The 23836-nt window shown below is 54.4% G+C and overlaps 1 protein-coding gene across 1 annotated transcript in view; it reads left to right on the top strand.

Annotated features, from left to right (window-relative positions):
* Ncor2 (nuclear receptor corepressor 2) overlaps positions 1 to 23836 on the top strand; it is a 155932-nt gene that overhangs the window by 10937 nt on the left and 121159 nt on the right. Inside the window, 1 exon segment of the mRNA XM_038345068.2 lies at positions 14635 to 14679. The gene's annotated coding sequence lies outside the window, so the exon portion shown is untranslated.

Raw genomic sequence — 23836 nt, 5'->3', positions numbered from 1 at the left:
CCTAATTGGAAAGCCAGAGTATGAGACCCTCTCTCAAAACAACAAAAACCAAAACCAAGGTAGTCAGGATGTGGGCAGCAGCATTGAGATGTCCTCTGACCTGCCCATGCCTGTGTACACACCCACCCACATTCAGACACAATCCAGTCACATCCACCCAGCTGGCTCAGTGGTAGAGCCAGGCCTCCCAGTGGCTAGCAAGGTACAGCTGATCTCTGCCTCTCCCCTTGCTCCTTCTGTGCTCGCCACATTGATCTCAGCTACTTCTCCTTATATATGCTCCACCCCAGGGCCTTTGTGCTCGAGGTGTTCCCTCTTGAGGTGCTCCCCCCCCCAATATCATATGTTGCATGTTCCAAGGACTCTCCTGATTTGTCAGTATGTTACACCCTCACTGGGCTGAGCCCCCCTTTTTAGTCCTCTGTTGCTTGGCATTGGCTGTCTCTTGCTGCTGTCTGTCACCCCCCAGCTATACCCTAACTTCTAGAATGGCAAGACTGCATGCTGGGTGTGGGGCACCTGCCCCAGGACTGCCGGAGATCTGAGTCTCCCATCTGTCCTCATGCCTGCTGCTGTTGCCAGGCTTCCAGTGCCGGAGTCCAGCCCTCTGTTTTACCACGTCTGCTCTGGACTGTTGTGGTGCAGGCCTAGGTGCTGCCCAGCCTCAGTGTCTGAATCTGTACAGTGGACGACTGCCTTTAACAGCGTGGCATGTGTGTGGGTGAATGTCGTCCTTGTGTCCACTGGCTTGCCCCTGCCTGGCTCTTAGGAACAGGTGTGCCTGGTGGTGTCCAGAGGCCTACCTCTGCTCTGGTGACACAGCCGGTTGGGGATATCAGAACTCTACAGTGCCTGCCCTGGATTGGCCCTTTTTTTTTTTTTTTTTTTTTTTTGGTTTTTCGAGACAGGGTTTCTCTGTGGCTTTGGAGCCTGTCCTGGAACTAGCTCTTGTAGACCAGGCTGGTCTCGAACTCACAGAGATCCGCCTGCCTCTGCCTCCCGAGTGCTGGGATTAAAGGCGTGCGCCACTACCGCCCGGCTGGATTGGCCCTTCTAAGCCTTGGTCACTAGAGTGCCCAGTTCCCCATTTTTCAGATAGGGAAACTGAGGTACACATTACTTGCCGTTGTGCCCCTTCCTGGGTGGCAGGTGGCCTTGGCAGGACCTAGTCTGTCCTTGGGATCCTTCCCTTTGACTGGGTAGGAACAGTTCCCTGCCCTCATGTGCCTCTCTGGTCATTGCAACTTGTACCTTCAGGGTCACCCTCCAAGGCTTCTGGGCTTTGGCTGGCTCTGTACTGGGGGAGGTCTACCCTGCTCTCTTGGCTTCTCCTTGTGTGTTATAAATAGCAAGCAGTTCCTACGTGAACGGGAAGCTGTGTCACCTGGCACCTGGGTTCTGCTCCTGTCATTGTCACAGGTCTGTGGGACCACACTGCAAGTGTGCTGTGTGACCTTCACGTTTATGCTGATTTCTTTGTGCTTTGATTCCCTTGGCTGGGCATCTGGGCCCCCCGGGTGCTGGAAAGAGTACTTCTGGGTGTTTGGGAGACATTGAGATGTGTACGGCCAGGAGACAGGAGCTGGCAAGGATGGGGATTGCTGAACTGGGGCAGGGGAAGCTGACAAGATGGTGCTGTGGGAGGGTCTTGGCACTGGAGGCCATCTCCTTTGCTGCATCTACCCCCTCTGACCCTTGGACAGTGCTTGCCCCATTTTCTGGACAGAAGGTGACAGAAAGGGTTTTGAAGCAAGCAACTCTTTCATGGGGCCCTGGGTCAGCCTTCAGTGTTGGGTGGTGGTTCCTGTCACAGGCCAGGGCTGGCCTTTGTCCCTTCAGTACTGCCATGGGGGACCTGGTTCCCTGGTGGTCAAGGGCCAGACTTGTCTGAGCATCTTTGGGTGGCTGTGAGACCCCTAGCTAACAACCTCTACAGCCCTCCTTCCTGCCAGCCACTTGGCCTTCTGGGAGCTTCCCACGCATGCTTCACTCTGCTGCCCAGCTGTGCCTTGCAGAGTTCTGTCACCTGGCCTGGTGATACCTGGAGGCTCACAGAAGCTAGAGGCTTGGTTGGTGCCAGTATTGTTCTTATGCCCTCAGCTGTGCCGATGGGGGTTGGGGAGGAGAAAATTTCTTGTGTCCCTGCTGGGTCTCATGACTGGCCCAAAAACAAAACCCCAAACCTCCAAAACAGTTACTCAGGAACACTGATTGATAGTTACTTCTTGTCAACTTAGAGCCGGGTCTCCAGTGACGGGCTCGATCTGAGTCACATTTTCATAAAAGGCTACGCTGTGTTCTGGGGGTGATCTATCATATGGGTGGCAGATCTGAGCATGTCCATTGTGCCCTATGGAAATGGAGAGGCTATTACTTGGACACCAAAATCAGAAATTCGAGTTCAGGGTTTGTGGGGTGTGGCCTTGGGGGTTCTCGAGGCTCTGATGCACTTAATTTGGAGCCTTTTTAGCAAAATAGTCTCCAAATGATGCTGAGTGTTGGACACTGTATGCTTTGAAAAATGGCAAAGGAGCGTGGGGGCTGCAGGTGGGACTTGGGAGCCAGTTGGCTGGATCCAGGGGAATGGGTGGGGTGCTAGGGTCTTCATGACCAAGAGGCTGGAGGCCAGGGCTGAAGAAGATGGAGAGCAATGCTCTGGGTCCCTATCTATGGGTGGCAAAGCCCCACCCAGACAGTGTCTTCCCCTTGCTCTATTGTTGCGGCTCCCGCCCCCAAACCGACGGTGGAGATGGGTTTATTTGTTGCCTGGTCATGTCACTTGTTACAACCAAAGAGGAAGCTCATACCGAGCCATTACTCGTTTGGGACTGGGGATGATGGCTGTCCCTGATCTCCAGGACATTGGTGGTCATTATGTCCTGGGATCTGGGGGCTGGGGTGGCCAGGCAGGTGGGGGAGGCAGGGGAGTGGTCTGTGGTCCCATGTTCTCTCCTTGTATTATATTCCCTCAAACCCAGTGTGTACCCAGCTCTGGTGGATGGCCAGGGAACAGTGTGTCCCTAGCTTATCCCATGACAAACTTCGGTTGGTTCCCTAGGATGCGCTCCCCCAGCCATGGCCTTGTCTCCAAGGGGCAGGTGCCCTGGGTTCTCTGCTGCAGGCAGTGCCCAGAGGCCAATTCCCCAGATGCAGAGAAAGGCGGAAATTGCCCGCTCCTGTCCCAAGGCCTCTGGGCCGGTTGCCAGAAACTAGAGCAGCAATTAAATGAAATGAGATCCTTCGAAGCAAGTGTCGTGTGTGTCCCCCCCCACCTCCCAGGCAAACTCTGGAGGTTGTGCTGACTGGGGGTGCCCTTGTGGGGTTGGGTACAGAGGCTGTAGGACAGAAGACTAGCCTGGGCTAGCAGGTAAGGAGATAAGAAGATGTGCTGGTTAAATAGAGATCATAGGACATTGCCACGAGCTTCCCTCGCTGGAGACCAGCCCAAGCTGCCTTGGTTGGGTGTGGGCTTTTCTCACCCACATCTTTCTGCTCCTCAGGCTGGTGTATTTCCCTGTTGGCCTGGGCTCCACCGTGTCCTTGTGGCAGAGTTCATGGGTCTCGTCATTCTGCATGAGACATGCTGTAGCCTGCTGTCACAGTGAGCCATGTGGCCCTGCCAGTTTGTAGGTCAGCAGTGGGTGAACAGTGACAGCTTTATGTGCCACCCAGCCTGGTGTTTCCCATGCTCAAGAAGATTGGCTTAGAACCCACGGCACTCTGGGAATCTCGGAATCCCCTCTCTCACCAACATACACATAGCCTCAGCATGTTTAAGTCATGCTGCCTCAGTTTCCCTGTATGTAACACAGGGCTGAGACAGTGCTACCCATTTTGGCTTATTTGTGGAGCTAGGATTTTAGAACCAAGCCACTGACTGTAGTAATTGTCCCCATCGTCATTAGACTTGTGTCGAGATCTGTGTCTTGTGGGTTGATGTCATCTGAGTAGTGTCTGTCATGGAGAGTGTCTCGTGATTGGCGGATCATGGTGGGAAGAGGCTGCTGAACCCTCCTGCATACACTGGGGAACAAAAGGAAATAGGTGTGGGGACTTCCCTGAAGGTGCCTGCTCCTGTGCCAAGGCGGCCACTCTGCCAGGACATGCCTTTGCCAGGCAGGGCTTGAGCCTTGGCAGCCATGTTTTCTGTAAGTGGGAAAGTTAGAGACAGCCTGAGCATAGCCCAGCCTTTACAGGGAACTCCTGGTGGGCAGGAGAAGCGGGGGTGGGGGGCTCTCGGTCTCATTCCCTCTTCCCTAAGTGTTTTGAGACGTGTATCATGAAGCCTAGGTTAGCTCACATTCCTAGGGCGGGCATTGTAGATCCAGCATGTGCAGTGTTTGGTTCTGTAAACTGGTGCTTGCTTTTGTGATAGCAGAAATGCCTACAGACCGCCCAGTGCCCTTGGGGCACTCCTCCCACGGCTCTTTGTGTCTTCTAGGGCAAGGAAGCTTCATGCAGCAGCTGAGTGTGCTGGTGCCCGGGCCTGTTTGTAGATTGTCTCTGAAATGTTTTCAGTGTCTGCCAGGCACTGCAGATGCCCTGACCTTGCTACTTTTGTCTTGGCATTTCAGTGGGGGGCACAGAGTATTCTGAAGGGGGCAGGTGGTGCAGTGAGAGAAGTCAGCCTGGGTTTACCACCCCCGCCCATGCTCCCCACCCTCCTCCCTGTAGAGAAAGGCTCTGTGCTCCTTTAGGATTCTGTGAGTGGCATTGCCCAGCATGTGGCGCCCATGGTGTGTGGCCCCTCTGCAAAGTCAGGCATCAGTAGCCCTTCTCCACAGGCCCTGGGAGCGGCTCAGCCCAGATCCCTACTGGGATTAAGTGGGTTCATTTGATCGTGAACTTGAGCAGGCAGCTTATCTCCTCTGAGATAAAAGCTGGGTAGGCCATGAGCCACCTGGCCTGCGGAGGAAGCAGGATTCTATCCTCCACTCTCCCGCTTCCCTTGCTAGGGGCCTAGAGCTTCCCTGCTGGCATTCCTTGCCAGCATCTGGACAAGGCTGTGGGGCAGCCTGAGGCCTGTGCCTAGCTGAGGAAGCCTGAGTTACATCTAATTACATATTCAGTTTTCGTGTCCCCGTGTGTTGGAAGTCCTGAGGCCCAGAGAGGTTAGTGGGCTCGCCCAGTGTACCCAGCAGCCCTTGACAGTAGATGACTGGAAGCTTCTGGACTCAGCATCAGGGAAGGGAAGCATTGTGCCTTGGTCCTAAAGAGCCTGTGCCTTTGGTACCTGCTCGGCAGGGGTAGCTTTAATGGTCCAATCCTTCAAAGCTTGTATGGCAAGGGGACTTAGATTGTATGGGATTCTCATGGGCAAAGCCACAAACATCCCTGGCAGTTTCTAAGACGTCTAGGGTAGGAGTGTTTGGCACGGAGACCCTGCTGCTGTGCCTCTTGTGGGTAACAGGAATGGTGACCACCACTGTAGGTTAAGCTCGTTGGGGGTGTAGGTTCTTTCTCAGTTTCAGTCACCACCAATGACAGGTCCTGCCTGAAGACTCGTGAGGGGCTCTGCTGCCTCACAGCTGGATGCATTTTCTCCCGTGTGGGCCTGCCTTGAAGCCTTTCCCTAGAGACAGACGTGGTGTCTACTTGCTGCCAGCTCATGGCATTTTCAGGAGGCCTCAGGTAGTCCTGGGGCGGGTGGGGGGCTTTGTGTAGTTAGAACAAGGTGGGGCCATCGGCTGGCTCCTTCCATGGACCAGGTTCCGAGGCATAATAGCATTAGGCTTGGTTTGTAATTTTACAAATTAGTTCTTAGGAAACAGTTTATTTATTCAGTTAACAATTTTTTCACATTTCTGTGGTTTCCGTGTGTATGAGTTTTACATTGTACACTTTGTCATGCTGTTTCTTCTATGTGTGGAGTCTGCATGTGTGCGTGTGGGGTCAGAGGACAGCTTCAGTGCTGCTGCTCAGCCTCTTCTTGCATTGTCTTTAGCCGGTTCCTCCCTGGGACCTGGAATGTACCAAGTAAGCTAGGCTGGCCAGCCAGGGAATTTGAGGTTCACCTGTTTGAACCTCCCATAATTGCCATCACTGGGGCACAGGTGTACAGGTGCATGCCAACGTACCCGACTTCATATGGGTGGGGATCCAAATTCAGGTTTCCACACTTACGAAGTAAACTCTTTACCCATTGAGCTGTCTCCCCTGCCCTGCTGTTACTTAAAACATTTCTTTTCCTCATTTAAAAATATAGCCATGCAACTGGAAAGATAGATGGCTCAGCTGTTGAGCCCTGGCTATGCTTCCATAGGACCCAGGTTTGGTTCCCAGCACACACATGACAGCTCAGAGCCACCTGTGGGGATCTGATGCCGTCTTCTGACCTCCATGGGCACTGTATGCATGTGGTGCGCATACATGCTGTAGGCAGAGCACTCATACACATAAAAATAAACAAAAATAAATCTCAAAAAATGATGTAATTGACCTGTCCACGCAGTCAGATATCACTCAGCCACAAAATGGAATGAAGCACCATGTCCCGCCCCCCCAACATGATAATGGAGCAGCATGGAGTGACGTGGAATGAAGGGAGGGGTATGCGAAAGCTCCAGGCGTGTGAGCCACGGAAACGTCCAGAAAGGACAAACCGTGGCGCAGAGGAGCAGTGGGGAGGGTGCTTGAGAGACTTCAGTGTGGACAATCACTTCTAGAGTGACAGGCTGTGTGGAACTAGATAATAATGGCTGTCCACTGAATTATTCCTGTTGTCCTGATTCTGTCATTTCATGATTCTTGAATTTCATCTCAACAAATACACGTGAAAACCAATGAAGATTTATTTTTTCAATTTTTATTTTAACATTTATTTTGGGGGCTGGAGAGATGGCTCAGTGGTTCAGAGCACTTGTTGCTCTTACAGAGGACTCAGGTTCGATTCCCAGCACCCACACATAGTGACTTACAACCATTTTATCTCTAGTTAAAGAGAATTTGACTCCTTCTGACCTTCACAGTTATTGGCACACAAGTGGTACACAGACATACATGCTGGCAAAACACCTATAGATACTTTAAACATTACATTTATCGTGTGTTTGTGGGATACCACACATCTGCCACGGCACGTGTATGGAGGTCAGAGGACAACTGGCAGAAGTCAGCTCTTCTAAAGACATGTGAATCCCAGGAATTGAACTCCAGTTGTCAACTTTGGTGGCAAGTGTCTTTACTGCCAAGCCAGCTCCCTGGCCCGAATGTTTCTTTACTAAGCAGCTTCAATTTTTCTTCTTTAGTCTGCTTGGCTCAGCATCTTGACACTCTAGAGAGAGGATGTTAGGCCAGTGGGGGAAGCGGTAGTGGAGGAATTTGAATTGGGGCCTCGCCCTACTCTAAGATTAAGAGTTGTGCTCTAGGGCCGTGCTGCTGACTGGGAATGGGCCCTTGGGTGACCCCTAAGTGCTGCCCTGAGTGAGAGGCAGGCCCACTTGTTTGTTTATATCTGTGATCTGGAGTCCTTGGGACGTGGTCACAGTGCACACAACCTTGTCACCCCAGTGGGGCTGGGAAAGTCACGGGCTCTTGTTACCAAACAGAAATCTCCAACTGGACCAGGCTGTGAAATCAGTCAGTACTGCTCACTCCTGGAGTAGAGGCTGGGTCCTCTCCTCCCATGTGGCCTTGGCTTCTAGGCGCAGGCTGAGCTGGGCTGAAAAGGACCTCTAGGAATAGTGTCTGAAGATCCCCCCCCCCATGAGCCTCGGTTTCTCCTGCCGTGTGATGGGTCCAAGAGAGAGGTCAGCAAGGTGGTGTGGAGGGTGACGGGGTGATGAGGTTTCACCCCATTTTACAAACTGGACACATTGAGGTGACTCAGGGTAGCTCAGCCCAGGCTGGCAGCAAGTGCAGGGCAAAGGGCAGATCCTCACTGTCTGCCGGGGAGATGGCGGCACTTCCGTCTTGGATCTTCCTGGGCACTGTGGTGTGGACAAATGTGTCAGGCGGTGTCAACTCACAGGGGACTTGGTGAATGGTGTGTGGGGAGCCAGGGTCTGCCTTCCCAATGACACCTTCAATGCCTGCTGCCTCTTTCATCCTGGGTTGCAGGACTCTTGAGTATCCCCTGAGCCCTGGGTGACAGATCTCTTTAATTTGCCTCTTGACCCAGGCAATTAATTGCATTCTGGCGATCGATTGTGGCCCTGATCTTGCCTTAGCCCCTGGCCCAGCACATGCAGCCTCTAGTGGCCTATCCCTGCTCCTGGGTTGCAGCCGAGACTCTGCAGCAAGCCTGCTTTCCCCAACCTCTGGGTTGAGCCTCCTAGAGCATGCGTGATGGGGATTGTTGGTGATTTTTACTCAGTCCCAGGCTGAACCTGGTGACTGACTCCACACTGGGTCTGTTAGGCAGCCCTGCTATGTCCTTTCTGCAGATGGGCCCCAAGGGCAGCACCCCCATCCCTTCCCGTGATCTCTGCCCTGCTTGTTCCCCAGGCCAGGGAAACGTGGAGACAGCTGGGGAGGTGAAGTCCCCTCGGTGGGGCCTTAACCCCTTTCTTCCCCTTCCCTATCCCCATCTGGAAAGCAAGGAGATGAGCTGGGGATGTAGTGGCTTAGTTGGGGGTGGGGGTGCTTGCTTGACATGCACGAGGGCCTGGTTTCCACCCCTAGTTGCTCAAAAACCAAAATTAATAATAATAAAACCAGAGTGGGGCTTGTTGGGAGTGAAGGTTTGCAAGGGGCTGGGGCCCATGTGGGAGAGTGCTGATGGACAGGTGGATAGCAGATGGCGGGTCGGGTTGCCTGGGCCTCTGTGGGCTCCCGGCCTGGTTTGTCCTGGCCTGGCCTATACTTGGCTGTGAGCCAGACTGCCTCTGACCACAGAGAGGCCCCTTCTCTGGGAAGGCGGTCGATGCGGCTTCTTCCAGGCCTCCGCCTCTAATTGCTCCCTCTGGTTCTGCCTTTTGTAGATCCGCCCCCCGCCCCCGCCCCCACCCTGGGTGAGGAGCTAGATGGCTGCTTGGAGAAACCCATTCCCCAGTGTAGGTGGAGGGCCGGACCCCCCCCCCCTCTCTGACTCTGTGGTCCTGGGGATGGGGCTTTTCTCCATCCATGAGATGGGGTCGGGATAGCTGCGCTCACAGGGCTGAGGAGACATTACAAAGGCTGGTATGAAGCTCACATGGTGGCTGTGGTTCCTGTGGCGTGAGTTCCCCCTTGTCATTAATTATACCAAGATTGTAGAGGCCTGATGTCGTGGGGACCCAGGCAAAAGTACTTAGAAGCCTTGGGTTCTTGTGACAGTGGGGTCTGCTTTACATATCTTTCCTGACCTTGTGATCTCCTTGGGAGCATCCTGTGTACCCTCGCTCTGTCACCCGGTCCTGTCATGTGATGTACCTCCCTCCCCCAGCTGCTGGCCCTCTTGGCCTTGGTTTCACAGCCCCTGCCCTGCTCACTGCAGGGCTACAGGGGTGAGGCTGCTGCCATCCACCTCCTGCCGTGTCTGTGGCAGCCAAGCTGCTAGAGCTGAGACCTTGGTGGCCTCCCTGTGATTGCTTCTCTGCAGCTTCAAGGAGAGCTGCCGAGGGCGGGCGCCTCAGCTGTCACTTGAGAGGGAAAATAAAATATCCCCGTGGCTTCTAAATGGAAGGGCGGTGGAGCGGCCTCTTTTGCTTGGCTGTCTCAGCTGCTGGCTCCCACAGCGACACAGGCCCCTTGGGGACAGGGTAGGCTTCCTGTTTACCTGGTGTGGAAGGTGTACCCAGACGGGCTATCCTGGGAGGGTGGGGGATCCCCCAGTTCCCACAGAGCCTTGGGGCTCTGACTGCCCCACTTTGGGCAGCTGGGTTGTGTAGTTCGGAGTCCTCAAACTGCAGTATGTATAGGATTGGCACAGAGGTGGAATGGGGTGGGTGGGGTGGGGTGTGTGCATCACGTGCATGTTGAGGGCTTGGCCAGGTATGTGTTTCAGGGCTTCTCTAGGATATTGCCTCTCTTGGTGTTCCTCCAAATGGGCCTCTTGGCTATGGAGCTTGGGGTGGGGGTGCTAGTGGTCCCCTAGAGGAAAGAGGGCTCCTCGTGAGAGATGTCTCTTCGGGCACCTTCTGGGGGACACTATGAAGGCTGAGGGTCCTGAGCGGGAACAGGTGCTGAATGCCTTGCTCCAGACACTGAGCAGTGCTGCTATGGGTTGGAGTGTGGGCTGCAGGGCTTAGAATTAGACTCCAGAGTCCTTGCCCATCCACACTGGGGACTGAGGTCATCTGTCCTATGGAGAGTGTGACTGCTGGCCAGAAACAGCCTGGGAGGTAATGGGGATTTGTGCCAAAGCGCCTCCTGGGATCATCACTGGTGGGTAGTTTCTGTCATCTGTCCAGGGACACAGGAACTGGGAGGCATGGGCGTGGCCTGTCTGGAGCCTTGAGCACAGAGCTGGGCTTTGCTACTGGGTTCCTGCTGCAGACTGTTCAGCTCTTCACGTGGGAGGGAGGGAGATAGGGTCTAGGGAGGTGCATTGCCTCAAGATCAGAGACTGCCCTGGGTGGGTGTACAGGCTGGCCCTGTCACTCCTGTAACTCCTGCAAGGCTGAGCAGGTCAGTGACCCTGTCTCTTCTTGCAGCCTTGTCCTTTCCAGGCTCAGAAGTCGTGTCTGTCCCCTCCATCCCCTTCATGTCCCCCCTCCCCCGCTTTGCCCTCTGCGCCCCCCCTCCCCCCCCCCTGCCAGCTGGTTCTTGATCTTGAGTGCCGACCACAGCTCCACTTCTGCATCCCCCTTCCCCTGCCGCCCCCAAATCCATTGGAGGGTTCATTGAATGGCCCTGGAGCTGCTTTTTCTGGTGGCTCTGTAGGGTGTGCGGGTGTGGGCAGGTATGGCTAGTCACGTCTATCTTGTTTATGGTCACATTTCTACCTTCTGAAGCAGGGGGTTCAGCTGCTGTCCTCCTGTGGCTTTGTTTCTGAGCAGGGTACAGGGTTACAATTAGGTGGCTTCCCAGAGGAGTTGTTGGTTGTCCTGTTCCTAGGAAGACAGAGATGGGGTGTGGGGCAGAGTTGGATATGCAGCTAATGGGCCTGGCTTTGAGGCCAGCTCTGCCTGAGGCCTGGGAGAGGTGCCTTGGAAAGTGCCCCCTCCCCCAGCTGCCTTGCTGGGAACTGACTTCTAAGCCCCAGGGGGCAGGAGGAGCCCTTGGAACTTCCTCCAGCTGCTGAAGTGGGCAGCTGGATATTAGCTGGGAAAGAGGGGCACCTCACACTCAGTGTGTCTGCTGAGGGCTGTTGGGGTGCATCTGGGTGAGAGGAGTGGTGGACGTGCAGACCTGAATGTGAACAGATAGCTTGCCAAGTGTGCACAGGGGACGGAGAGGAGTGCACTTGCATGCTGTGTGCTTGTGAGCTGGCTGGCCGTGAAGAGGGACAGGAGTGGCTGTAAGCCAGACAGGCCACAGTGGATGTGACAGTAGGGGCGGTGGAGGGAATGAGTGAGAGCTAGGGAGAGTGCTGAGGCTTGCCGAGTGTGCTGGGGAGAGCCTGGAACCCGGGAGGGCTCCTTGTGGCTGGAGGCAAAGCCCCATGCTAAGAGTATTGCACATGGGAACTCAGCTGTCTGTCTGGGTAATATGTGTGCGCTCATACACACATGTATGTGCCTGTCTTCCCCCGCCCCCTTTCTAGACAGGCTTTCTCTGTAGAGCCCTGGCTAGTCTGTAGACCAGCCTGGCCTTGAGCTAAGAGATTGGCTTGCCTCTGCTTTTCAAGTGCTAGGATTAAAAGCACGCGCCAGCGCCACCACTGCCTGGTGTGCGTGCCTGTTATTGTTTGATCTCTGTTGCTGCGATAAAGCATGTTTACCGAAAGCAACTTGGAGAGGAAAAGGTTCATTTCTACTTTAACTTTCTAGGTCCTGCCATTGAGGGGAGTCAGGGCAGGAACTTAGGCAGGAACTGAAGCAAAAACCATGAGAAGCGCTGCTTACTGGCTCGCTCCGGCTCCTGCTCAGCTAGCTTTCATATACCATCCAGGCTCAGCTGCCTAGGGATGGTGCCGCCCATAGTGTGCTGTGCCCGCCCACATCAGTCACAGGGCAGGCTCACAGACATGGCCTCAGGCCAATCTGATAGGAGCAATCCTTCACTTGAGGTCCCTTCTTGTTGTAGGTGAGTCTAGGTTGTGTCAAGTTGACAAGGAAAAGTAGGTCAGGGCCTGTGTCCATCCATCCTGGTGCCCCAGCAGCTCTGGGCTCCAGCCTTGGCCTCCCGCCCAAGCAGCTGGGACACCCACCCCCGGTAACTGAGAACTAAATGAGGGCCAGTGCTACCGGGCCATCTTCTTGTCCCCACCCTGAACTGTCCACAGGCTCTTGCATTCCGCCGCAGGTGGTCCTGTCTCCCGGATCACCCACCCTGTTGTCTGCTGGGTGGCATTCCCTGATTTCTCACCGCACCTCATATGTTTCCCCCCTCCTCTACTCTGTTCTTCAAAGCAGCATGGGAGCTTGTTTCTCCTTAGCCAAGACCTGGCTGAAGGCCTTGTTGGTCAGGCTGAACCTTACCTGCTGTCCCTCTGTGGGCAGCCATGCCGGCCCTGTCCAGTGCCTAGCACGGGACCCTGGCTCTCACTTACTCTCCTGTCTGTGTTGCTGGCAGTTCCTGCAAGTGTGGCAGTTGCCTCTCTTGGTAGTCCAGCTGGGCTCCCTAAATGGGGAATACCTCCCTTGGACCCTCTGATCCTGCCATCACCAAACAGGACCTGGAGGGGATGGCCCCATTTCCCACCTGACCTCCTAGGGTAGGGGTCAGTCTTACTACTGCTAGGGAGGGTGGGTGCCTGCCTTTGAGGCCTGGCGCTGCCCAGCCCATTACAGACAGGCTGCAGGTGGCTGGCTGCTGAAGCTTCCGGGAGCCATGCCCGTCCTCCCCATTCCAGCTTCCCACAGGGCCTGTCTCTGGAGTTGGTGCAGATGGCAGGACCCGGTGCCAAGCCCCGGGGCATCACAGCAAACAAAGGCTCACAGAGGACACAGGGCAGAAAGAAGTGACTGGATGGTCCCCTGTGAGTTGCCTGCAGCTGCCCCTTCATGCCTGGAGTTTAAGAGGCCTGCCAGGGCAGGCAATGTGGGAGTGCAGGCCCTGGAGCTGGGCTGTGAGCCCTGTGAGTCCTGGATTGAGTCCTGGCGATGCCAACCAGCAGTCATGGGAGCATGCAGTGTGTGCACATCCTGACTCCTTACACACTCACTTCCAGCATGCCTGTGAGGTTGATGTTTCTGCTACTGTGAACATTTCAGAGATGCACGTGAAGGCACAGAGAAGAAAGCTCCTGGCCTCCAGGTTGCACAGCTGGGAACCTGGGGTACTTGCTCCAGAGCCTAGGCACGCTGTACTTCCCCTTTACTGGCCTCTTGCCTTTGGCTAGGGACAGGGATTCTCAAACTCCATTTGAGGCCGAGATGTTTGTGCATTGCGAGGGGTCTTGGAGATGACGTTGGGGACAGCTTGTTTCTGAGGGAGGCCTAGGGTCCCAGCTGTCAGTGATGTTTGGACTGTGTGGCGCGCTGCCAACTGTACTTCGTCCCTACTCATCCTTCTGCTGCGCAGTAAAGAATTCCTGAATGTTGAATGGCCATTCAGGGTTGTAACTGTAGTGTTTGGGGATGCTGAGGCAGGAGGATGGTGAGCTTCAGGCCAGTGGGTGTTACATAATGAATGAGTATTTGTTTCAAACATTAAAAAGCATGAGGCTGTGGGTGCAGATGCAAGTGTGACTATATGGGTGTCTCTGGTGCCTACAGGTTAGCCTAGGTTCTCTGGGATCATGGTTCGTTGTTTGTTTGTTTTTTAATGTCACACAGCAAACATCTATTTGGCTGTGTACAGATTCCACCATGTTGATGGCCTCAGCTCCCGTGAGTTCCTACTGCTTCCTGTTTTGGTCAAACACTTGATGTTGTCTAATTCCAGCCACCCTGGCAGGCAATCCTGGTGACTCCAGACTTAACCCTCACTCTGGGAGTATCGCCCTAGGCCATTGGCCATCGTCCCCCTTCTGGACGGTTTAGATCCAGGCTCTCTGCTGTATCAGTCTTTATATGGTGACTTGGTTGAGGACTTCTGTTTGTTCTGACCAGGTGCTGCTGGCGAATGAACCTACAGGCCTCATGCATGCTACGCAGGAGTTCTACCACCCAGCCACCTCTCCAAAGCCCTCTTTGTACGTTTTATTTTTAGACAGAATCTCACTAAATTGTTCAGGCTGACCTTGAACTTACTCTGTAGCTCACTGGCCTTGAATGCCTGATTTTCCTACCCCCTGTGTATCTGGGGTGGCATGCTTGTTACCAGGTACTACTGGGTTAGGGGTTTGTGAGTATGGGTGGTAAATGTGCCCGCCACCAGTCCTCAACTCTTGCTTCTGAGGTCCTGGGGGAGTGGCTGGGGCAGGGGTTATGGCCATGATGGTGTTGGAGCCAAGGAACCAAATGGTTGGCTTTGGAAGCTCAGCTCTGTCCCTTTGTAATGCAGAGGTCCTAGGAGTGAAATTTGGGTTGGTTGAGCTTGCCTCTTTGTTTTTTTCTCTGTCCCTGCCTGTTAAGGGGCTTCCCTCATAGGGTCTCTGTGGGAAATTCCTATCCACAGGGGAAAGCTCTGATGTTTAGTAACAAGACCCCATTTTTTTCCCCACAGCTCTCCTGAGTCTTTGAGGACGCAGCCTCCTGGTGGAAGTTTCTGGTAGGTTTATCTTTATTTCTACTTTCTATCTGGGGTATGTGGGGGCCCATACTGCTTGGTTTTTGTGGTCTGGCGTGTTGTGGAGCCAGAGTCTGTCTAGCCAGTGGGAGAGGTGTGGACTCAGGGTTTCCAGGCAGGGCAGGAAGCAGCTGGGGACTGAGCTCTTCCCATTGGAAGAGTTTATTCTTTATCCATTCTTTGATTATTTGTTTGTTATTTACTTTCTTGTGTGTTACTGGGGATGGCACCCAGGCCTCACCCATGCTAGGAAAACACCAACCATAGAGTCATGCCCTCCAGCTCTCTTTTTATTTTGAGACAGGGTCTCACTAAGTTGCCCTGGTTCGTCTTGAACTCACTTCATAGCCCCAGCAGGCTTTGCGCTGGAGATTCTTCTGCCTCTGGCATGACAGGCCTGGCTCCTTGAACTGTTAGCTCTTTGTGAAGCACCTCCTGTGTGTAGGCCGAGCAGTGGGTGATGGAGATGGTTGTCAGGCTGGACAGGGTCCTTCCTCAGTGCATAGCAGGCAGTCAAAGAATGAGCTCAGGAAAGAAGAGGTGCGTGTGTGGGGTGGGGTACGGTTTCATATGGAGTGTTAAGAAAATGGCATTTGAGGCTGGAGAGAAAATGGAGTGTCTTGACACTCATATGGAGTGTCAAGAAAATGGCATCTCAGCGATTGAGAACACTGGATGTTCTTCCAGAGGAACTGGCTAAGTTTCCCAGACCCATGTGGTAGCTCACATCTCTTATGCCAGTTTCAGGGGATCTGACTCCCTCTTCTGGCCTCCACACACTCCAGTCACACTTGTGGTACGCAGATATACTTGGAGGCATACACACCCATACATGTAAATACAGACGATGGTGTTTGATTGAGGCCTGAGAAAGGGGGAAGGGAGGTGTCTGGGGGAGGGTGTCTAGGCAGACAGCGTACATGACATGGGGCTGCCTGGTTGGCAGGATACTGCCTCACATGTGGGGTGTCTGGCTAGGGTACCTCTCATTGTCTTGAGCCTTTGAGGCACCCCAATAGTAAGGAGGGGAAGGAGCCCCCCCCCATGGTTCTGCTCTTTCAGGTTGGCATTGAACTTGCTATGCAGCCTTGAACTTCTGATTCTTTTGATTCCCTCGTTCCTGCACTGCAGGTGTGTGCCACCACACCTGGTTTGTGCGACCGGTCCTAAGGCTCAAACACAGCATGCCAGGCACACAGTCTACCAACTGAGCCACTTCTGCAGCCATAGGCTTTGGTTTCATCTGAGGCAGGAGGGGGTGGGCATGAGTCTGTGGGGGTGGGGCTGTCCACCAGGTCTTTGAGAGTGGAAGGAATGGCCTGGTTGCCCCCCCCCCCACCTCTTGCTCTCCATCCATCCGCATCTCGCCTAATGGGGAGCCACCTCAGCCTGACTTATCTGCCTGTCACGTCAGTGGCCCACCCGAGGACGATGAAAGGGCTTTTTGTCTGCAAGCACTTAGCTTCCTCCACTGGGGCGATCCATCATGCTTGCGGGAGGAGGGGAGCAGACAGAGGGGGAGGGCGGGGAGCCAGGGACCCAGGCGTCTCCTTGGCTAAGACAAGGCTGTCTGGGAGCTGCAGGAACAGGCTAGGAATGTCCTGAGCCCCATCCCCAGTGGGCAGAGGGCCATGAGGCCTTTTGGAGACCCCTTGGGGCGGGCGATCTGGTGAGGGAGAGGGCACAGGAGTCTGAATGATAAGCTGGCCACCTGCACACCCTCAGGTCCCCGCTGAATGCTTTGTGGAATGACTTTACGTAATCCCCAGAGCACTTGAAAAGTGCCATGTCACTGTCCCTGCGCTGCAGATGTGGGCAGTAAGGCTAAGGTGAAGTCCCAGCATGGCTCTGCACTGCTGAGGACTTTGGGTTCCGTGGGGGGCCTGGCCTTGCTGTTCTGACCTTGTCATGGGAAGTGGGGGCTCTAGGGTTTTCTAGAGGAGGGCCACTGCCGCTGGAGTTTTGGGCTCGGGTGGGGGATGGGATTTACCTGAGCCTCGACTGAGAACTATGCTGGGAGATGCAGAGGGGAAGCTGGTATTTGGGGGGAGGTTTGGGGGGGAGGGCTAGGATACTCAGGAGTACAGTCAGGGCAGGCAGACATGTGCTCAGGGCTGAGTGGACGAATTCTGGTCTTGTGGTTAGTGGGCTCACACTCTGTGCTGTGTACCCCACCTAGACTGTGGGACTGATTTTGTCTTCAAGCCCTGCCTGTGGCTATCATGGGCCAAGGAGCACAGGACTCCTGCTCTCTCCCCTATGGGTCAGTACCCTCCATCCTCTGACTCCTTCCCAGCTCAGGGTGCTGAACCATGGTCAGGCCTCTGCCTTCCTTCCCTGCCCTCCCCTCCTTCTCTGCCCTCCCCTCTTCCCCCCTTCTTCCCCCAGGGCCACCCTCAAATGACAGCAATTAATGGTGCCTGTGATGGCGGAGTCTGACAGCTGAGCCGCCTGCCTGCAGCTGCCCTGCTAATCGGGCCCGGGGGACCCCCGCTTGCTTGTTCTATGCATGCCCTCCCCTTTGCTCACTGGGTCATCAGGGCCAGCCCCATAGGCCTGTGGGATACCTGTGGGAGGCAGCAGAATCGCCCCTGCCCTGTAGCTTCTCCCTCTGCCCTCTGTGGCCGTCCTTTTCTGTCATCAGGATACTTCTGCCTGACCTTTCTGTGCTCTAGTGAGTGTGACTGGATGGGGACACTCCAGTTGTCCACCTCTCCTCACACGTCCTATTCCAGAGCTGATGCTGGCCTGAAGTGACCCTAGGGTCACTGGGAGCCTTCCTCACAGGCCTCTACACTTCCTGTCTCCTGAGAGGAGAGGGCTCCCATGGAACCAGAGCCTTGTCCTACCCTGGACAACCACTATCAGTCAGATCCCTGGCCTGATCATGGGGGACCTGGAGGCGTTTATTGAGCCGAGTCCTGCCTGTTGCCTTTGCTGGGGTTAAAGAATCCCAGCATGCCCTGCGCACACTGGGCTTGCCTTGCCATCATTTTGCAGCAGCAACAATAAGGCCCCTGCTGTATATACCAGGGCCTGCAGTCTGTGCTTTCACCTTGCTTCGTTTTAGGACTTAAAAACTGTTTTGACATTGTGTGTGTGTGTGTGTGTATGTGTGTGTGTGTGCGTGCGCGCATGTGTGTACACGCACACACGCACATTGTCTCTCAGGAGGACATCAGAGGACAGCTTGAGAGTCAGTTCTCTTCCTGCCATGTAGGCCCCAGGATTGAATTCAGCTTGTCAGGCTTGGTGGCAAGCTCCTTTCCTCTCTGAGCCATTTTGCCAGCCCCATTTTCTGGTTTTTATAGAGGGAGAAACTGAGGGGACAGAAACTAAAGTGATTTAAGAGAAATGATTTAACAAGAGAGACATAAACGTGACTTTGAGCTCAGACCAGTCCTACCCAGTGTTCTTATGTCAGGACAACCCAGAGCCCTGACACGAGGTGGGGAAATGGCCCCTGGGCCTTAGCCAGGTGTCGCATGTGGTTTGCCTGTCACACGTGTAAAGTGAACCTGGGCAAGCTTGCTGGAGATGGCGGCCATCTTAAGGGGTGAGGGTTTTTACCCCCGTTGTCACATGCACACCTGTGTGTGTTTGTGTGTGTGTGTGTAAATGTGCGTGTTTGCACAGAGTGTGGATGTTCTTGTGCCCAGCTTTCTTTCTTTCCACATGGCGGTTTTGAGTTTTCTCATTTCTTGTGCCACCAACTCACCTTTTCATCCTGCCAAGGACAGTGCTGGTGTGCGGCATCTGGCAGCTTGCTGCGCTGGTCCTCCTAGCCGTGGCTCTGAGGAAACTCCCCTGGACCATTCCTGCTTGAGTCTGTGAGCGCGGTTCTGTTTCTCCTGGACACACTTCTGGGAGTGGGATGCTAGATGCGTGGTAAGTGTGGAGCCGCCAGGGAAGCGCTGTCTCATCTGCAGGGTGTGGGGATTGCGGTCGCCCTGCTTCCTCGCCCGCACTTGCTACTGTCGGTCTGCTCCATTGGCTGCCTGAGTGAGTTCTGTTGCGTTTTCGTTTACACTTCAGCATTGGCTGCATTTTGGTTCTGTCTGGCCATGTGGTGGATGGTGGGAAGCTTGGATGGGTGAGAACACACCTGCCAGGACTGGCTCTGTCTTTTCTTCCTAGTCCCAGGCGATTACTTACTTTTTCTTGTCTTACTGTATGGGCTAGGACCACGGTGTGTTGTTGGGTAGAGGCATGGTTACCAAGCGGTGGGCGCTCTGAACATTCCCAGTTAGTAGAGGAGGAAACTGAGGCACACATGGTTTCTCCGCATGAGGGGATTTCTCCTTGTGAGGACAGTTGGCACATAGGACTTGGGCTTGCACACTTTCTCCTCTGTGTCAGGAAGTTCCACCTCTGCGTTTGCTAGCCTGGAAGGTGGTGCCAAGAACCGATGGCCAGGCGGGGCCAGAACTCAGCCTTCTGTCCAGGGTTTCCTGTGCTTCAGAGCCAAGGGTGTGGAGGAGAGCCCCGGCCTCCGGGCTAAGCCCTGTCCTTTGGCACCCTGCACTGGGAAGTGAATGTCAGGCTCTGGTCTGCCAAGGGTCTGCTCTGACCTAGCCTGCCGTCCTAAGCAAAATTGCACACATAGTTCCGAGGAGCTCTTGTGGGGGCGAGGCATGGGCCTGATGCTGGGAAGCCCAGGGACAGTGGTGGCAGCAGGGGGGGTAGGGGGGACCTCCTGTTCCTTACAACCCCCCCCCTTCCTTGCCCAAGGGGGTGTCAGCTAAGACGACTTTTCGGGGGAAGAAGGCCTGTAAATCAAATAAGCAATCCTGTAAATAAATAAGTAATGAAGTTAGCGGGGTGCCTAATTACATCAGAGTCGTAATTACGGATGGATGCCTGCCCGATAATTGTACTTGTTTTTAATCTTCGGCTCCGACATGTGTCTCCTCCACCTAGCAGCGGTTGTTGGCCCTGGCTGGTGGCTTTTTAGGGGCCCTGTGTGGCCCAGGTGGGTGGGTGGGGTCCCCTGGGTGGGGTCCCCAGCCTTGGCTCTGTCCCTGCAGTGGGGTTTGTAAAGCTGACTTCAGATCTGAAGTCACTGAGTGGTGACAGTGACAGGGATGATAATAGCAGTGGGGTTTGTAATGGCGCCCACAGTGTACTTGATGATAGTTTATTTAACCTCCAAACCTCTCGAGTGCTATCATCCCCTCTTTATGCACGAGGAGACTCAAGCACAGAGAGGTTTAGTGTCTCGCCTGAAGTCACACTGCTCTCAGACCTGGGTCCTTCCTGCCTCAGCCTCTGGGTTATCCTATGTGGGCATCCTGAGTACTTTCCATGCTCTGGGCGCAGTGTTGAGTAGGAGTAGGAGTAATGTTGTCATCCTGCATGATGGCCTTGCGTCCACAGTGACGTTACTCTGATGACCTTGCATCTCACTAAGGACAAAGCTAGCTCTGTGTCTCCTCCCTCTGGTAACCATCTTTGGACCCACCCCACAGAGATGGAGGCTGGGGAGGAGGACCGGTATGGGCTCCCACAGCCAGCAGGTGGTAGGACCAGGGACTGGGATTCTGATCATCTTTAACCCTCTGGTGTAGGAGCAGAGCTGGTGGTGGGGGTGACTTCCAGGGTGGCCTGGAGGCCACTCAGCCTTGTGTGTAGGTTAGAGCTGCCTCAGTCACATAGGTCTGAGCTGTCTTCCGCACGTGGAGCTGAATACCAGCCTTGTCCCTTGTGTTTCCCTTACTTTAGGATCTCCTTTGCATCTGAACATGTGGAATGTTCTGGACAGTGTAGGGTTGGGCTCTATGAGTGGCTTCGGAGTATCAGCTTCCTCAGTAAGTGCTACTTGCTGAGGGTGATGAGGGCCAGCAGGTGAGGTTCATCTGTGGGAGGTGAGGTCAGGTAGGGGCAGCAGTTAGGAGAGACCTGAGGTCAGGTGTGAGGGCACTGAGGTTGCCTTAGACCCCAGAGGGAGCGAACTGGTGGTGCTCAGAAGAGCCCAGAGAGGAGGACTTGTTCTGCTACAGCTGGATCCAGGAGTACAGACAGCGCCATGGGGAGCTGCCATTGTCTCGAGCTCTTCTGTGGTGCTTGTTCCTGTCACAAGCTGACTCCTGCCACCCCAGAACCCGGGAAGCTGTCCCTCTCTTGCCTCTTCTTTCCCCAGTGAATTCTTCAATGCCTTTCTTACCCCATAGGGAGAGGCGACTAAAGGTGGTGGTGTGATCAGGGGTGTCCCAGACTCCAGAAGGAAGGGAGTGAGCCCAGACTGGGGCTTGAGCAAAGAAAGCTAGACAGAGCTGTCCTGTTGGAGTCTGTGACTTTTATTTCAGAGTGTGCCCCCCCTCCCGTTCTGGACAGTCTTTGGATTGTTCCAGAAAGTTTCAAGTCTGGGGAAGTTCTGTCTGACACTTCTGCAGATGCTGTTTTGAGAAAGTTGGGGCCCAGGATGGTGACACTTCTTTCCAGATGATCCTTCATGTGCAGCGGGGCCAGGGGAGCACAAAGTGACTCGACTTGGCTGTTTTGCTGTCTTTAGCCTACTGTCTGTCTCTCTATCTGTGACACTGCGATAGCTGTGCCTTTAGGGCTATCATGAGGGACCATGGAGCTTGTGTAGACTGTAGTCCGGTGCCTGGCATTTTGGGGGTGTCTTGTCCTAGCTTGGTTAAGTCCTTGTGGGAGTATTGGGTGCCTCATCTCTGTGTCACTTCTGCCTGGGTGTGGGTTCTCAGAGTTCCGGGCAGTGGCTACTGCCTTTCATGGCTATGGCTGCTGCTGGGGGAGGCCTGGGTGGCTGGTATCTCGGTTGGAGGAGGTAGCCCCTTTGGGTATAGGATAGTGCACTATAGCCCTGGCCTTGCCGTGCTATGGCCAGTGGTTCAAGGGTATTCTAGTGCAGTGTGAGAAGTCCCCTGTGCCTGGAGCAGGTGACAGAGATGAGAAGGTACCCTTCTGTTTTGGGGCAGAGCTGGCTGCCTCATGCCTCTCTGGAAGGGGTTTGAATTCCATGGTCTTTCTCTCACCGGATCTGGCAGGCACTGGCCAGTAATGTGGTTCTGTGGCTTTCCTTTGGCTTGTGGGGGGGTGGCTATCCTATTGGCTCCCTTGTGCCCAGCACTGGGGTGGAGGTGGGGAAGGGAGAAAGGTCATAGCACAGTCCTCTGAAAGTCTGAGCTGTGGTGGTCAGCTGAGTCATGTGATGTGATCTTTGGATAGAGGGTCTTGGTGGGCTGCCTTGGATGGAGATGGACGTGGACCCAGTGATGGATATCAAGACTCTAAGGGCGTCCTGTGGGCTGGAGGCATTAGGTAGCAGATGCTGCCACAGCTGAAGGACACAGGAGCTGAGGGGTACGAGGGCCCTATACCACCTTGGCTTTGAACTTCTAGCCTCTGGAATGAGGGGAACAGATACTCCTTTAGGTCCCGTCCCACACCTTCCCCCAGTAGCTGGTCACCTGTCACTGCAGCCACCGGGTGAGCATACATACGGGTTTTATATTTGATTCTGTGACTGCTGCCATGTGCATAGTGCTCCTTGCACACAGTAGGGGCTCAGTACATGTTTCTGGAATATCTGACAGCTCCAGGCCTGGGGCCCAGGGGTCTCTTCAGAGGTGTGGGCGCCTAGCAGAGGCTCAACCTCTGGTTTTCATTCAAGTAGAGTCATGAGATGAATCTCGGCTGCTGTTTTAAGAGCAGGTTTTACTGTATATCTGAAACTGACCTGGAACTTACTCTGTAGTTCAGATGGCTTGAACTCAAAGCAGTCCTCCTGCCTCAGCCTCCCAAGTGCTGAGATTGTGATTGTGGTTGCCAACACGTCTGGTGAGATTAGCCTTTGGGATACAGTCTGCATCTGTATCCCAGACTGGCCTCAAAGTTGTGGAATCCCCATCTTCCTGCCTCAGCCTCCACTGCTTTAGCTAGGGTTGCAGTGTGCACCACCACACCTAGTGAGACCCCAGGTTGGCCTCGAACTCAGAGATCCACCTGCCGCTGCCTCCCGAGTGTTGGATTAAAGGCGTGTGCCACCACCGCTTGGCCTGAGATGAACTGTTTTCAGTGAGTGATCAATCAGTGTGTCAGTTCTAAGCACCCAGAATTGTGCCTTGGCCACCTCTGTCTAATTGTGAACTGTTCTGTCATTCAGAGCGAGACTGCGCCCTCTGGGGCGCATTGCCATTGTCTTCAGCCCCAGGCTGTGTTGTGTGGCTATCCTGTCCCTGGATATAGTCTCAGATGGGACCTTGTATGTTCTTTTTTCTGGCTTCGGGGCACTCTGCTCTGAGGTCCCTTTATGCTACAGTGTGTCCAGGTCTTCATTCTTTACCACTGTGTGGTTAGACTCCATAGAGTGTCCTTGCAGATGGGGAAACTGAGGCTAGCATGGCCACTGTGCCCTGGTGCCCAGGCTAGGGACGAGGTGGCAGAGGAGGTGGCAGCAACAGTTTCTGGTTTTCTCCCATTCATTGTCCCTGCCTCACTTCCTGACTGACCAGGAAGCAGCTTGCTTGGGGGTTAAGCTACATGTTGAGCTGGCCATGGTCCTCTGATGTCCAGATCTCCCCGATGTTGCTCTTGGCTGGCCCTATCACAGGCCACAAGTGGTTGCCCCGCAGGGCAGCTGAGCGCATGTGTCCAGTCTCCATTTTGGTTCCTGTTGAGTCGAATTGACTACCCTTACCAGCTTTTTCCCATCACATGGAGCTGCACTAAGCAGCCGGGTTGCTGGGAATGGTGTGTTGTAGTGAAGATGTTGCTGGTGGTGCTGCCGGCCAGGATGGTGCTGCCTTCGCCCAGAAGACCACAGGCTTCTTCACTGTGACCCTGAACTTATTAGTTTTGGCAATTAATCCTGTCTGGAAGGCCCTGCATGTAGTTGTTTCTGGTTTCTGATGATATATTGGCTCAGTAAATCACTTAACAAACACTGAGCTGCCTGATATCTTACAAGAAAACAGCAGTGGGCATGACCATGGAAGGGACATGGCCAGGGTATGAGCCTGCCCTCACCTTGGTCTGGCCCACTGGGGTTTGAAAGTGTACTTGTGGGTTTCAGGGCAGCCTTTGTGGAAGGCAGGGTTCTCCTGCAGCCTCTACTGGAACAAACACAGGTCAGAAAATGGGAGGGGGGGGGCGGAACGCCCATGGGCCAGCTGCT

This window comes from Arvicola amphibius, chromosome 10 (assembly GCF_903992535.2).
Source record: "Arvicola amphibius chromosome 10, mArvAmp1.2, whole genome shotgun sequence".
NCBI classification, from domain to species: Eukaryota; Metazoa; Chordata; class Mammalia; order Rodentia; family Cricetidae; genus Arvicola; species Arvicola amphibius.
This window is presented reverse-complemented; position numbering and strand designations above follow the sequence as displayed.